Here is a 16,788-nt window from a genome sequence, read left to right on the forward strand (position 1 = left end):
GCAACTACTTGTCAAGGGAGTATAATCCAGATCTAAAGATGTCACAGTTTCCTTGTACTCAACATTAATTAGGGCAATTATTGAGTACAATGCCCCCTTTAGGATGTACCTCTCTAGATATAACAAACAAATAGAAAGACCCTACAGGCTCCTGACAAAGAAACCAATGGGCCTAAATGCCCTAATTTACCAGAAAAGATGTGAAGCTCTATATTTTTATTCAGTATTTTATTGACTCCTGAGGGGTGATCTGTGATTTCCCTTCCATGCCACTGGGACCCAGTAGTTCTGGATCTCTTATACCAAAACAAGGGACCTAAGTCTTCACAACAGATAAATAAGACATGGACAGACAGATCACACAATACTTCCCCCGCCAATGGAACACATTCATCCTACAAAGTAAACAGCGTGACACTATCATCCTTCACAAAGGACCTAGATGATTGGATGGGTACTTCCAAATTTACCCCAGACTTGACCTGCCTTATCCTCCTTGACAGAGGGAGTACTGTCTAAGGAAGGGTACTAGCAAAACATTCAATGATTACAAGACCCATTTGCCTTGTATTTTCTGTGATCCTATGATTCTAAGATTATGACATTTCTCCTGAACAATTATATAGTGCTCAGCTGAAAAATATGGTGTTTTATATCGCATATTATTGCAGTAAAACTATGTGTTTATTTTTAAATCATGTTGCACAGTGTGCATTTTGCATAAAGTACAGACTTTCATTTTGATTTTCTTCTTTGTAGCTCCTGCTCAGTGGCTTATCAATATCAGTCATTTTCTCTCCGAAAGGAGACCTTAATAAAATCAAAGCTGATCAATGGCATGTGTTTGAATGAGATGTGCCTCTATACTAGTCATAGATTCACAGAAACTCCAAGGCACTAATTGAAGTGGTTGGGACTGGTCTGGCATAGGGTGTTTAGTTAAGATCTCAGGGACAAGGGTTGTTTGGTCAATTCCAGTGTTTCTATTTTACTTTCATTTCTGTGATATTTAAACCCGCATTTGCATGGGTTTGTGCTTGATGCATGTCGCTCGCCACTGATGCGTTGTTTTAACCCTTTGCAAGGTATCTCAGCTGCATTTTGTCTCTTACCGGCACGCCTGTGTAAGTGAGGTCCTTGCTTGCAGCTACTGTACTGATTTTATCCAGCCCTACTCACACCTATAGGTACTCTCCTCAGATAGTACCCACTCTACTATCCCTGACCTCTCTTCCACAGATTCTGACAACCATAAACAGAAAATTTCCCATGGTTTCTCCTGTTAGTCTGGTTGATATGTGCATCCTTTAACAGTGTAGCAAATGCCCTATGTACACAGATAACCCTCTATTACTACCACCTAGAAACACAATATGTGAGAGATGCAATTACATTAAGAACCTAGAATCCTTGCTGTCTCAGTCACAAGCCAGTACCTCTGACACTAAGAAGGTTGTCTGCGCAAACACGACAAACACCACACCTCTAACACCACCCACACCTCTACAACAAACTCCTACATATGCAAAAGTTCTCAACAAAAACATACCTAAAAAAAGAGACCTCCGAAGCAAAAACATACATGCACATCACAACCCACAGCACCAAGCACCACACATAGTACACATGCCTGTGTCTCTGTGTCTCACCCCTCTAAGTCCCAGCCACAAACCCAACATACTAATCATAGGAGACTCTATCGTGAGACACACAGATGTGCCCTTCACCAGGCTAGACAATGAGAAATGTACGGTAAGTTGCTTGTCAGGTGCTAGAATCCACCATATCATGCACGTACTCAAGTCTCTTAACAACAGGTACTGTTATGACTCTGTCATAGTCCATGTTGGTGTGAATGACTTGAGATGAACCTCTCTGGACTATATGAAGAGAGACATGATTGAGCTCACTGAATATGTGTCTCAAGCAGGTATATCCCTAGCCTTAAGCAGCATACTCCCACCACCTAGAATGATGTATCAATACAAAAAGAAAATGGTTGACTTTAACAATTGGCTTAGTTTCTGATGTCATTCCAAGGGGATCCAGTACCTGACAGTCTGGGGGGACATGATTGACAGACCCTGATGCTTCGCCAGAGATGGCCTTCATCTGTCTCCCCTGGGCTTCAGGCTTCTGGCAAAAGCTCTTGCCTCCCCCATAGTGTCTTGTTTAGGCAAAGCCATGAGAACAAAATTACCAACATGAAAAATTCTTATAAATGAAATTTAAAGGTCATGCTGCTAAACGCTAGGAGTCTTAGCATGAAACTGCACTCATAGGAAGGATTCCTCACCCTGGAAGATGCTGACATTTGTGCAGTCACTGAAACCTGGTTCAAAGCTGCAGACAGCACCCTAGCCTTACCAGGTTATTCATTCTACCATACTTTCAGACCCCAAAAGGAGGGCTACAAAGCCAAAAGAGGTGGAGTTTCAATATTTATCAAAGACATACACACCTCCAGGCTGGTCAAACAGTATGATGCACAAGAGACACTCCAAGTGACAAAACACCTATTCAAATCATAGCTAGCTACAGACCCCCAACCATGACTCAGGACACCCACTTCACCTATCTGTACTTACTTGAATCTATCAAGATTCAACCCTCTACCCGGATCCTGGGTGACTTTAACTACCCAGTCATAGAGTGGAAGACCTATTCTAGCCCAAACATGAACACCCAGAGATTCCTAAACTTCATCAATGCCAGTGCATTGGATCAGCTGGTGGACACCCCTATGAGAGGTGAAAATATCCTGGACCTGGTACTAACCAACATGGGTAGCCACTGAAGCATCCCTACAGTGTCATCCTCCTTGGCAAGATCCGACCACAAAATGATCACTTTCAAAGCCACCATCTACCCTGACCCCCCCCCCCCCTTATCAGGGTCAAACAAAAAAAAACATTTCCAAGGCTGACTACACTCTCCTGAGAGCAGGTATAACCAACTTCACAGCCACCTTCCCTTCAGCTGGAACTAGCACTAATGTCCAAGCCTACACCAAAAAACTATATGAGCACTTACATAGCTGTATGGACTCAGCAATACCTGACAAGACCAAATCATCTTCCTCAAGGAAGAGTAAACCTGTCTGGTGGACTTCAGCAATAAACAAACTCTATAATAAAAAGAAAAAATTGCTGTCCAGGACCAAGAAGGACCAGGTGCCAAGTTGGAAGCAATTTCTCCTTTGTCTGAACAAGCAAATAAGGTCACTGGTGAAATTCTCTAAGCCTAACTTTGAGTCCAAATTGGCCACATCCACTAAGGACAATCACAAGGCCTTCTTCACATACATCTGCAATCTCAATGGTAACACCCAAATCTGCTCTGAACTGGTGGTCAAGAACATCACATACACAAATGCTGTAGATATAGTCAACTTGCTGGCAGAAATTCAGTGAAAATGTTACCCCCATCCCCCCATCAGTAAACCAGGACATCCCCAGCACCTGCCCCCTCCCCTCATCACCAGGGAGCAGGTCTTTAATGTCCTCTCAAAGGAAAAATTACAGTCTCCATGGGACCCAACAACATCCATGGCTGTATCCTACATAAACTCATGCATGAACTTTCAGCTCCATTAGGCATCCTGTTTAACCAAAGCCTGGGCACTGGCTTCATCCAAGCCAAACAGAGGACAGCCACTGTCATCCCTCTACACAAAGGTGAAGCATTCACTGACCCAGGCATTTATAGGCCCATCAGCCTAACTAGCCTGATCTGCAAGGCCATGGAACACATTATCATGGACCTTATAAACAAGGACATTGGCAACCTCCAAAGGTCTCACCCCACAAAGTTTGGTTTTGTCAAAGGGAGATCATTACTATTAAACTTGGTCAAGTTCTTCAAAACAGTCACCAAAGCCAATGATGAGGGGAAGACAGTGCACCTTGACCTAGCCAAAGCCTGGGACACTATTCCCCACATGGGCATAATAGATAAACTCTCCCATCTGGGCATCAACCCATATGTTACCAGATCGGTAGCTAACTGGCTCACTGATAGAACCCACTCAGCCAAAATAGGGGAAGCTACCTCTAGTAGTAATGAGCAGATCGGTCTTAGGGCCTCTACTGTCTGGGATATACTTTTCTGAGGTGCAAGGCAAAACCAGTAGTCTGTGGCTGACCATGTTTGCAGACAAATGCAAGCTGGATGCTGTCTTAAATTCCACTAGTGATGTGAAACCCTCCAAGAGGGCCTTAACCAAAACAATTATTGATGTCAGGAGCATGGCCTCAAACTGAATGCCAAGAAATGCATCATTATCCCCTTTGGGGAAAATGGCATCCCCAATAATTATCACATTAATAACAATGTACTAAGCATGCAAGCAGTCATGAAGGACATGGGCACCCAGGTTGATAGCAACTTGACTTTTGACCACCACATTGCCTCCTTTGTACAGAAGGCTTTCCACATGGCCCACCTCATAAGTAAGGGTATTTCATCCAGGAAAAAGGAGGTCATAACATCCCTATACTCCTCCCTTATCAGACCCATTATCGAGTACAATGCCCTCTTTGGCATGTATCTTGCCAAGCACATGCAGCAGCTGGAGAGACCACAGAGGTTCCTGACCAGGAAAATCCAGGGTCTCAAACACCTGTCCTACACAGATAGGCTAAAAGCCCTGTACCTGTACTCAGTCTTGTACAGACTGCTCATAGGTGACCTGTGTCTGGCATACAAGGCCATCTCAGACCCAACCTTGATGGAGTTGCTGCATATCCATAAGACAAAATTCACTCGGGCAACCCACATGCAAGGCCTAAACCTGGTCTGTGATATTAACAGAACTTGTTGGTGGGATAGATTTGTGTCCCAGAGACTCCTCCATCTGTGGAACAGACTCCCTCTCCATGTTAAGCAGAGTACTTCTCTAGCCCTCTTTAAGAGGAACCTGGACAATTGGATGGAAAACAGAAAATACACCCCTGAGATCCCCCCTGTGTCCTTGCGGGACAGGGGAAACAGGTGCCGGCTTTGTGGGAACATGGGTGAAATTCTTGGCTAGACTTATAAAGGCCTCTGGACCAATACCCTAGTATTATCCTATGAACCTAAGAGGGTAAACAAAGACTTGGGCAAAATAATGCTTTTCTACCACTCTACAGATCCCTCAGAGGTGAGGGACATAATTCAGAGGAAATAGGATGCTTTTTATAACATTCATTTTGAGTTCTGGAAGATGGAACCTATGCTCAGGTTTAGTTATAAGTCTGTACAATTTGAAAGTAATTTTTTGAGAATGAACATGACCATGGCACCATTACTGCTTATATAGCTATGTGTGGTCCATGCTCTTATTGTCATTATGAATTCTAGCACCAGTATTGTGATTTACATTGCTCTGTGCTCAAAGTGTTCACTGGCAAAACAGAGTGGATTTTATGAAAAAGAATATTGAACATCTTTTATGTATTAGAAAAATGGACAGTACTAACTCTTTGTATAAACATTCACCTTTAATGTGAAGGTTTTAAAGTTATATTCTTTATTTGGAAAAAATCAGTATAAAATAATAAATAAAATGCAAAATGAGGTGGCTAAAAGCAGTAAAATATAATTTTAATACCAGGTAAGCACTTTCACATCAAATGATGCTTCCTCAGACCATTACAGAACACTCATCACATCACTCTATATATATATTATCAGGAATGAAGCCAATGTTTAAAGGTAGCCTGCATAAGTGAACGTGACTAGCGTTAGCACTTTACCTGTGTACAAGCGCAATCTTACTGATTTCAACTGCTGTACTGGTCTGCTTAAACTGTACTGTTATTTGGATTGTGAGGCTCTTTGCTATAAAGTTAAATGCATTGGGAGCGCCGACTCCAATAGCATTTTACCTAAAAACAAGTGATATCTTAATGAGTTAAATAGCTGTACTGGTCTGCTTAAACTGTACTGTTTCCTTGAATTGTTGTTCATTACTACTTTTAAACGCATTGGGAATGCTAACTCTAATGTGTGCATGAGTTGCTCATTCTGTTAGAACTGATTGTTACTAGCTACAGAAAATGTGCGTGTTTCTTCACTAGGTCTGTGGCTCTTTGTTTAGTTAAACGCACTGGGAGTGCTGTTAAAACAACGTTAACCAATAATAATCAGCTGCTTGAAATTGTTACAATTATTACAGCTTGTTTAACATTGTCATGTGCTACTTCAATACTAAATGTAAGTCTATACATCTCATCTCTCTAGGTTCTTGCCCTAATCACTATAACGAGTCCCAAGTAGTTATCCTGAAGCCAGGAAGAACATTAACTGTGGTGCGAATGCACAAGCTGGTTCCTGACATCAGTCCCAAGATAAAATAAGGGTAAAACTTAATACCCTTCTGATATTAGTGTTTTACCTCATGGAAAGTGCTCACGGGCGGGCAACATAACAGTAATTAAACTCAGCCGGTAGCCTAAGACCGGACAGATAACCCCTAGTCCATAACTGCAGTCAGTTACTAAATTCAGCTTGCTCCTGTGTAAAACTAGAGTGTAAGCCAAACTTTTACCTGTAATTTCACCTAGTACTTAGTAATCTGGCCTTGCAAGCATTAACTGTGGGCTTCTATACTTACCTGTAGTAAAAGCTCCGGATTGGTGTATCCCCACTCTGCCCCCTAATCCCACCCGCCCCTGCTATCTCTACATTTATCAGTGCAAACAGACACACCCCTCTTAGCTCTGAGCCAATCACGCCACACCACCAACTTAATATATCTCCTCCCACAACACCTGCTATTAGCATATCTAGGTAACCACTTCCTGGACCCACCTATCCTATTAGTTAAATCCTCCCCTACATTATGGGAAAAGTAAAGAAACTTATTATCCCACTTATACTTCCACTTATTATTATCCCTTACTATTTATCCAGATACGAAAACCAAAACTTCAAGGGATTTCACTACCCCAAGGGCCAAACTTGTAATCTTAGAAATGCTCTCTCCAAAGAGACCTCTCCTCTTTATTACCCCACAAGAATCCTAAGAACTAATAGCATATATATCACCCAATCTTACCTAAAGGCAACAACCACTAAACATGGACAAAAAATATTTTATAAACTGCTAAGACTCTTAGACCACCTAAAGAAATGTATTACTAAAGATGGTGATATACACGAACGGCCGCCCATCTACTTACCCAGACTCTGTCCCACCAACATCAGTCCAAAGATCAGCCAGCTCCCTTCTTATCTTCCATCTTAATCTAAGAAGCTTAAATAACAAGGTTCACAATTTACATGCTATGTTAGTCACACATCTCCCCGACATTATGTGTCTAACAGAAACATGTCTCAAACCAGCCACAAAAGACGAAGAAATTCTCCCACCCGGGTACAATATCTTAAGGGTTGATCAGGAAAAAAAAAGAGGTGGTGGAATAGCTGTTGTGTATAGAAGTACCCTTAATATCATCATGAATCCTATACAACCGCCTAAGGTTGCTAATGCAGAGTTAATTGCCCTAAAACTTTGCATAAATAATCTAAAAAGTATCAATCTTATTGTAATCTATATTCTGCCAGGGAACAACTTAGAAATGTTGGAGTCAACACTAAACTGGTTAGCTTCTAACTACCCTCAGGAAACCATTGTATTAGGGGACGTTAACATTGATTGGACCAAATGTTCCACTGAGACTAATCCCATGCCCATTAATTTATATGGGTTTTCACAAAAAATTGTCTCCCCAACAAGAATTGATAATACCAACCAAAAGGAGAGCTTAATTGACTGGATTCTTACTAATAAAGGGACACATAAATATACTACAGGGACCCTCCCTAATGACCTTAGCAACCACCTCATCACATTCATAATTAAACATAAATTTACCAACTCAAACCTTCCCATATATAGACTTGTTAGAAATAAAAAGAAATTTGTTCCAGCTCTATTCCTAACAGAACTCAAATCCTGTAACTGGTCCAAGCTAAAAACTCTGCCTCTTGAGGAGAGTGTGGCATTCTTTAATGACACATTCCTCAACATTCTGGACTCTCATGCACCTAACCGACATATCAGAACCAAGACACGGATAGCACCCTGGCTAACTACAGAAACCAAATCTAAAATTAAACTTAGAGATAAGGCCTGGGACAAATGGCGAGTTACTAAGACACATCAGGATCGCATTAAGTTCCAGCAGCTTAGAAATGAAACAAAAAGACAGTACCCTGGACAAAAAGAACTATTTGTCACCTCCAAGATAAACACCAGAATAATCCAAAGAAGTTCTGGGCAGGCTTAAATAATCTCCTCCACTCAGGGAAATCGTCTACACCCACCCCAGAGAAACTTATTGGTAAAAATCCAGAAGAAGTAGCAAATACCTTTAACTCCTTCTTCACAGAGACCATTCAGTCACTAGCCAATCAACTAACTCCCCCTTCTTCCCCCTTATTTGCTGTCTCTGAGGAATCATCCTTCTCCTTTACTCTTCAGCCAACATCCACCTCTTACATTAGAGCCTTACTGAAGAAACTCAAACCAACCACCCTCTCTGCCGATCGACTCCCAGCTGAATACCTGCAAATAGCAGCAGACGTTATAGCCTACCCCATCTCAATTCTTATTAACCGAACAATAACAGAGGCCACCATCCCGGCCATATGGAAAATATCCTATGTCATTCCACTTCACAAGGGTGGCTCCTCCACTGAACCATCGAACTATAGACCCATAGCAATTTTGTCTCCAATAGCCAAAATTATGGAAAGATGCGTTCATAAACAGTTACTTCACTATCTTAACCTAAATAATCTTCTGTCCCATACTCAACACGGTTTCAGACCCCACCATAGTACGACCACCACCCTACTTTCCTTTACTGACTCAGTAAACAAAAACCGTAACAGCAAAAAAATAACTTCTGCACTCTTTCTTGATCTGTCAAAAGCTTTTGACATGGTCAATCTTCTGCTCCACACCCTAGAAACCTTACACCTTGATAATCCAGCTCTCAGCTGGTTCAAGGCTTACCTCTCTGGCAGACAACAAGCAGTCCAATGGCAAAATAAGCTATCTCACCTGCTGCCTAATACCATAGGAGTTCCTCAGGGCTCCATACTAGGTCCCCTCCTCTTTTCTGTATTCATAAATGAACTTCACACTATTATCCCTAAAGCCACCTGTATCCAATACGCAGATGACTCCACCCTGATTTGCTCTGCACTCTCTCTCTCTGATCTACAAGTAGTCACCCAACACTCCTTTACTGCAGTAGAAAAATGGCTCGCAGCATGGAAACTCATCCTAAATCCAAAAAAAAACAAATTACTAATATTTTTTCCCTCCTCAGTGCCTCCACCAGTTCAACTCTCTCCACTATCTAATGACAATACCTTCTTCGTCCAATCTATTAATGGTACCAAAATTGAGCCTGATACCAACACTAAACTTTTAGGGGTCACAATTGATAATAAGCTTAGATTTGATATCCATATCAGTCAAACCATAAAGACAGTAAATAAGAAACTCGGATCCTTGTATAGAATCAAAAACTTCCTAACCCCTACTGCCAAACTCACTATTGCACGCACACATCTCCTCTCTACCTTACTGTATGCCTCTCCTGTCCTTTCCTTCCTCAATAAAAATGAGATCAAGAAACTCTCTGTTGCCTATAATCACATTGCCAGATTTGTAATAAGTGCTCCCCATAGAACTCATCATTGTCATAATCTAAGGAAACTCGACTGGCTTGAACTACCCAATCTTCTTAAAATGAACTAACTCACTGAAGCATTTAAAATAATCAAACAACCTGAAAAAAACCCTTCACTGAGTGAAATATTGATTCCCTACTCCAATCTTAGCTGTCTTCGCTCCTCAAATAGATTTCTGGTTCAAACCATCAAAGCTAACAACTTGGGTGGTGAAGCTCTCTTTGCCAACTCCATAGGGAAGGTTTGGAATTCCCTCCCTAATAATCTAAGACTTTCCACCTCCCTTTGTCAATTCAAAAATAATCTTAAACAATTTTTTAAGTCTCATTGGCTTTGCCCATGTATTAACCCTGATTAACTCTCCTTGACCCCTACTATACCCACTCCCCTGTACCTACTAGATGCTACTCTTCCTTTTCAAAGTCTCAAATAATTTTCAACCAACGTCCTTAGCACTCTACCTCCTCTGGTTTCTATAGAAATCTAGCTCCTCCTTGCTTGACTGCATACTATAACAGTAAGGATCCTGTAACAACTTATAGAAATATTATTGCATTTTGAGTTGTATTTAAATCACACTGCTGACAAATGTATCTAAACCAAAAAAATATTGTCCCTGTAATTGTGTATTTATCTGTATGTAATTAATGTTGTATTTTTTTTCTCTGTGGAGCTTTTCTCCCCGGGCCTCCGCTGAAAATGGACATGCATCCAGTCGGACTATCCCGGTCAACAAATGTAAAATAAATAAAATAAATATATATATATTATATATATATATATATATATATATATATATATATATATATATACATATATATATATATATATATAAAACAGTTCATCAATTAAACAATCAATTAGAGCAATCAAGATCTTAAAGTCAACTCACATCTCTAACTCCAAGTAATAGCTCATATATACATATCTATACATAAAAAATTGCATATATCCATATAAAAAAACAGTAATATAGCTATACATATAAATGCATACTAACTGCAGATATAAGAAAAAATTACTAATTATACAACGACCCCCCCCCATTAATATTCCAAAACGGGCACGCTGATTGGTCAGCGTGCACATTGTAAATCAGAGTTATAGTAATGGAAAAAGGTCCAGTCGCCCGGACTTGGACTTTTTCCATTAGTATAACTCTTTTTTTTTTTTTTTTACAGCAACGGAGAACGCAAGATCTCCGTTGCTTTTCACAATCTGTCTCGCTATGTTAAATGAGTTTAACATAGCGAGACAGCTTTTAAAAAAAGCAACAGAGCATCTCCGTTGCTTTTTTTAAAGCTGTCTCGCTATGTTAAACCCATTTAACATAGCGAAACACTTTAAAAAGCAATGAAGATCTTGCTTTCTCCATTGCTTTTTTTCAAAACTGTGTCGCTATGTTAAATAGGTTTAACCTAGCAAGACAGCTTTAAAAAAAGCAACGGAGAGTCTCCATTGCTTTTTTTAAAGCTGTCTCATTATGTTAAACTCGTTTAACATAGCAAGACAGGTTGTAAAAAGCAGTGGAGATCTTGCTTTCTCCGTTGCTTTGTCCACAGCTCTGATGTACTGCATAAGTATATGCATGCGCAGTACTTCAGAACTGCCGCCGAATACCAGACAGCTGTGGAAGGGCAGTAAGGAGGCATTATACAATGCCATTCTTTAAGAAAAGTAATTATTTTTTTTTCTTAAATAATGGTATAAATGAAAGTCCTCTTTGCAGCAAACCCATTTCATTTTCAGTTAATTGTTTGGTTGATAAATTATAAACTAATGACCGTTGAATGGCAGTTTCTCCCACATCTTTTTCAAAGTGTGGCTTGTGTCCCTCTCTCACGATGGTAACCTGCGCTTCCTTCCCCTGCTCACTGAGCGGTGATGTTGGGAATAATCCATTTGTCGAATTGGCAGGGGTGAAGATGAAAAAACCTGTTGGTCTTTATTTTCTTTCCTTCGGACAATTTTCTGAGCTTTTGGTGTATTATTCATTTGCAGAGTGTCTATAGTATTCCACACCGCATAATTAATTGATCTCTCCACTTAAGAGACCTGATCCTTTGATCCATTGGACGTTTATGCTTCCATCTGCTTATCACTGGTATCCTCCATAACTTCTGCTTCAGTTCTGGTGCCAGTTAAAGGAACAGTATTGATTTCATCACTCACAGTTTTACAAACATGATTTTCTCTGTGAAATGCATTATTTTGGTTCTTAGGCCATGAAAAAACATGGCCATTCAAGAAAGCTATCCTGTCTCTAGTTAATAAGTTGATGTTCAACAGAATGCACGTAATCACATACATTTGTCATTGTTCTTTCAAAAATAGTAGTTGGCATAATATTATCAAGGTGCGTTTGTTTCTGATGTATTTCTTGCAGCAGCTGCTCTTCCATATGTTTATGAAAGTCTGTGAGCAGCTGCATATATCTAATACTTGTTTCTATATTTAGTTTTTGCCAACGCTTAAGCAATTCTGGATATGTGTCACCTGATGCTGGCATATTTAACACTCTCAAGCCTCTAGGGTTGACTTTATGTAAAATATACACACTTCAAAGTGCAGTCATTGCCACTGAAGTTTTTTACATTTAACCAAGTCATTTTCTAATTCAGCAATATATCTACATGCTGTCTGTTCATCATATTGTACTTGCTCACTCATATTTTCTTCAGTAGTTACCTCATAAGTAAGCAGGGGATTCCTGTCCATTCTTATTAGCTTCTCCAAGCTGGATATAAATCTCTCATTTGTCTTTGGAACATAATCCAATTCCACTTGACTGCTTTCTGCCATACTCCACAGTCTTAACGCAAAAACACAAATTAATATTCCAATAAACAACGATGCCACTGTGGACCTTAACAGCACAACAATAAGTAAATCATAAATAAAATGCAAAACGAGGTGGCTAAAAGCAGTAAAATATAATTATATATATATATATATATATATATATATGAAACAGTTCAATTAAACAATCAATTAGAGCAATCAAGATCTTCAAGTCAACTCACATCTCTAACTCCAAGTAATATCTCATATATACATATCTATACATAAAAAAAAAAATCACATATATCCATATAAAAACAGTAATTTATACATATATATATATATATATATATATATATATATATATATATATATATAGGTTCATAGGTAGGTACTAGGCTATCGGCCCAAGGGGCTACGTAAACCTAGCCAGCAAGGTTCCATAGCTTAAATATATAAATACATGTTTCTATACAAGAGATTTGTAGATGACTTGGTATTGATTTGGACAGGAAGTATAGAGTTGTTACATCAATTTTTGTCATGTATAAATACCACTACTGACTTCTTAAAATTTACATATACTATCTCTAATACACAAATTGCATTTCTTGACATTACTATTAAGAAAAATGCATGTGGTTATTTCTCTACAGAATTACATAGGAAAACATGCCGTAAGAATACTATATTATATAGAGACAGCATGCATCCTTCTCACATATATAAAAATATTATCAAAGGACAAGCCATGCATTTTTCTAGATTAGACAATGTAGAAGCCAAATTTAATGAGGTTATTACTAGATTTAATGATGAATTAATAGAATGTGGTTACTCGTGCTCTAACTCACTTGCCCAAAGGTTCCTTGACTTTGTTAACTCCAGTCCACCTAACCAGCTGGTTGACTCACCCACAAGGGGTGCCAACATCCATGATCTGGTGCTTACCAATGCGGATGACCACTGTAACATCCAGACTGTGAGGTCTTCCCTAGTGAGATCTGACCACAAATCAGTCTCATTCAAAGTAACTATCACACCTGACCCCCAACCCCCACCAGCAACTACACTAAAAAACTTCTCCAAAGCAGAGTATAACCTTTTACGGGATGGTATAAATAGCTTTACTGCATTTCCCCCCTCAGATGGAACTGGCAACTATGCTGAGTTCTACACCAATGCTTTAAACAAACACCTGCATAACTGCATTGACAAAGCCGTACCTGATAGGACCAAAACAAGCTGCTCAAGGAAGAGCAAACCTACCTGGTGGACAACTGCCATTAGCAGGCTTTTCAATAAGAGGAAGAAATTGCTGTCTAAGAATAAGAAGGAGTGAGCCCTTAACTGGAAACACTCCCTCCTCAGCTTAAACAAGCAAATAAGACTTCTTGTGAAGTCCTCCAAAGCAAACTATAAATCAAAATTAGCTTCCTCATTTAAGGACAACCATAAGGCATTCTTTAGTTACATCCATAACCTAAAAGGAAAGGCCCAGATTTGTGCCAAACTGGTAGTTAATAATATCACATATACTGAGCCTGTGGACATAGCTAACCTGCTAGTCAACACATTTTGTAAAAGGTTCACTCCCCTGTCCCCACCACACATACCCCCATGACATCCATACCACCTGCCCTCTACCTTGTATCTCTAAAGATCAGGTCACATGTGCCCTCTCTAAGGCCAAAAACACAGCATCTCCTGGACCTAATAACATCCCAGGTTGTATTCTACATGGGCTCAAACAAGAATTAGCAACACCATTGGGTACTCTTTTCAATCATAGTCTAAGCTCCAGCTTCGACCCAGCTGAATGGAAAATGGCCACCGTTATCCCCATGCACAAAGGTGGTGCTTCCACTGACTCCTGGAACTATAGACCTATTAGCCTGACTAGCCTTATCTGCAGGGGCATAGAGCAAATCACCACGGAGATTATCAACAAAGATATAGGTAATCTCGAAACACTTGGCCCTACTCAATTTGGATTTATCAAAGGGAGATCAAGCCTGCTAATCCTTGTGGACTTCTTTGAGACAGTCACCATGGCCCTGGACATGGTGAAATATGTGCATACAGCCTACCTAGACTTAGCCAAAGCATTTGTCACTATCCCCCACTCAGGCATCATTGACAAACTAACCCAGCTAGGTATCCGAGCTAGAGAGTCCCAATGGAGAGATGATAAGTCAGCAAGCAAAGGAGAGTAGTATTGCTGAAATGGAATTCATCCTCAAGTCTTGGTGAGTACCTTCATAAGTAGAGGTGGACCCTATTTTTCACAAAATCTCACCAAGGCTGCACTGATATATAGACTGTATTTATATAGCATATATCATGCACAGAAGTAGGTCAGAAATTATAAAAGATAGCTGAGTGCATAAGACCCAGGATAAAAAAGTGCCCAATCCTGGTAGGCTCACTGGTGCCAGGACTGGACAAAAGTGACAGTGTAGAATCCTCAAAATATGGAAACATTCCTGCAATGGGGCCAGGCCAGGTCCAGGGGGATGATAGTGAACCCCCCCCCCCCATTGTAGAAGGAAGTAGCAGTCCATAAAAATCACAAAAACTGATAGGCCAATGAAGAGCCATAAAGACAACAGAATGGACTCTTGAAGATAAGACAGAAATGATGTATTGTTACAATTATGCAAAAGCCCAGAATTTCTGGTCACAAGATATGCAACAAGATTAAGAGAGAAATTAGAGGAAAGAAAAATACTTCCACAAGAAAAACTGTCAGAAGCGTCAAATAAAAATGTACGTTCATCAATACAACAGATTTGTGAAAAACAGTATATAGACCAAAAAACTTTGATCTGATTGGGAAAAGAAGCATCTGAGGAAGTGTGAAAATATAAACAACAAAACCTAGAGATTTTTGAAAAGTATAAAAATGAAATATGGACATGGGAAATAAAGAGAGATTTGATATAGTGCAATATTTATGCAAGAGTGAAAGCCAAATTAATCAATATAAAGTAGGCAGCACCAAAGATATTCAAAGAGAAATACAGGCAAAGGCATCCAGATATGGAAAATTTCACAATAAAAAAATAATATCACAAAGAGGGAATGCAGAAAAGTAGATTAGTAAAGTAGAAGTTAAAAAAAATAGAAGTTGAAGTTATGGAGTGCTTGCGAAGTGAAGGATTTGGTGTAGAAGGTTCAACACAGGTTACATCATAGAATGATGAAGTAAGTCCCCAAAGTAAGGATAAACAGGAAGATCAGGAGACATCTGAAGAAGAAATATAGACTTGGAAAAGCAAAAGAGATTTAATACGGTGTAATATCTCTGCAAAGGAGAAATCAAAAGTAATCAATACAAAAAGAGCACACCAAAGATATTTGAAGATAAATACAGGCAAAGGAATCCGGATATGGAAAACTTTACAATACAAAAAATAAGAAGACAAAGAAGAAAAGTAGAAAAGGATATAACAGAAGTAAACAGGATATATTACTGTGCATCTAAATTAATAACTGATTAAGTTCTACCACAAGAACACAGGGTAGTGAGGGAAAGGAAGGGGGAAATTGAATACCATCATGGAAGTATCGAACAGAGAAAACTATAAAGGAATTAAGACAAGAAGTGTCACTGTTAGAAGAGTATATTTGAAGAAGTGTAATATGGTTTGTTTTTTATTTGTTTCTGTATATAGTTGTGCTGGAATATAGTATATGTTGCTTTCCTATGTATTGTCAATGTTATGGGATTCAATGTTTTGAGTTTTCAGTGTTTTGAATTTTCAAGATTTTGGTCTCAATGTTTTGAATTTCAGTGTTATGGACTTTCAATGTTTTAAAGTGAATATATATATACATATATATATATATATATATATATATATATATATATATATATATATATATATATATATTCCGTGTGTTTGGTTATACATTCATTACATTGAATTTTAGTTAGAAGGGTTGTTTTGTTAAACTGCTGCTTCATTGCAGGATGCCAGCATTTATTCTGTGGCATTGCTAGACAGTGGGGAGTGGGACTTTACTCTTTCCCCACTGTTTTGTGATTGAGAAGTTCATACATTACAATTAGCAGGAGTATGTGTATACACTATGTTCAATGCTGCATTTCCTATATGCTTTTAAAAGCCCTGTGTTTTACAAGCAGGTGGAAATCGGGCATCTGAATAGCACAGGCATAAATTACCATACTTTAAGAAATGCAGCAGTCTTATCCATTCACATCCTCAGTTAATAATAAAAGGTAGATAAGCCCTACCATCCTGTTTAAGTACAAAGAAGACAATAGACATGGTCAGCAGTTGTCTCATG

General features: G+C 39.2%; 1 protein-coding gene across 1 annotated transcript in view; it reads right to left on the minus strand.

Annotated features, from left to right (window-relative positions):
* Positions 1-16,788, minus strand: part of RRM2B (ribonucleotide reductase regulatory TP53 inducible subunit M2B) — a 1,174,820-nt gene that overhangs the window by 272,996 nt on the left and 885,036 nt on the right. The window lies entirely within an intron of this gene.

The sequence above is a fragment of the Protopterus annectens genome, chromosome 3.part0, assembly GCF_019279795.1.
Source record: "Protopterus annectens isolate FY-2018-M chromosome 3.part0, PAN1.0, whole genome shotgun sequence".
NCBI classification, from domain to species: Eukaryota; Metazoa; Chordata; order Ceratodontiformes; family Protopteridae; genus Protopterus; species Protopterus annectens.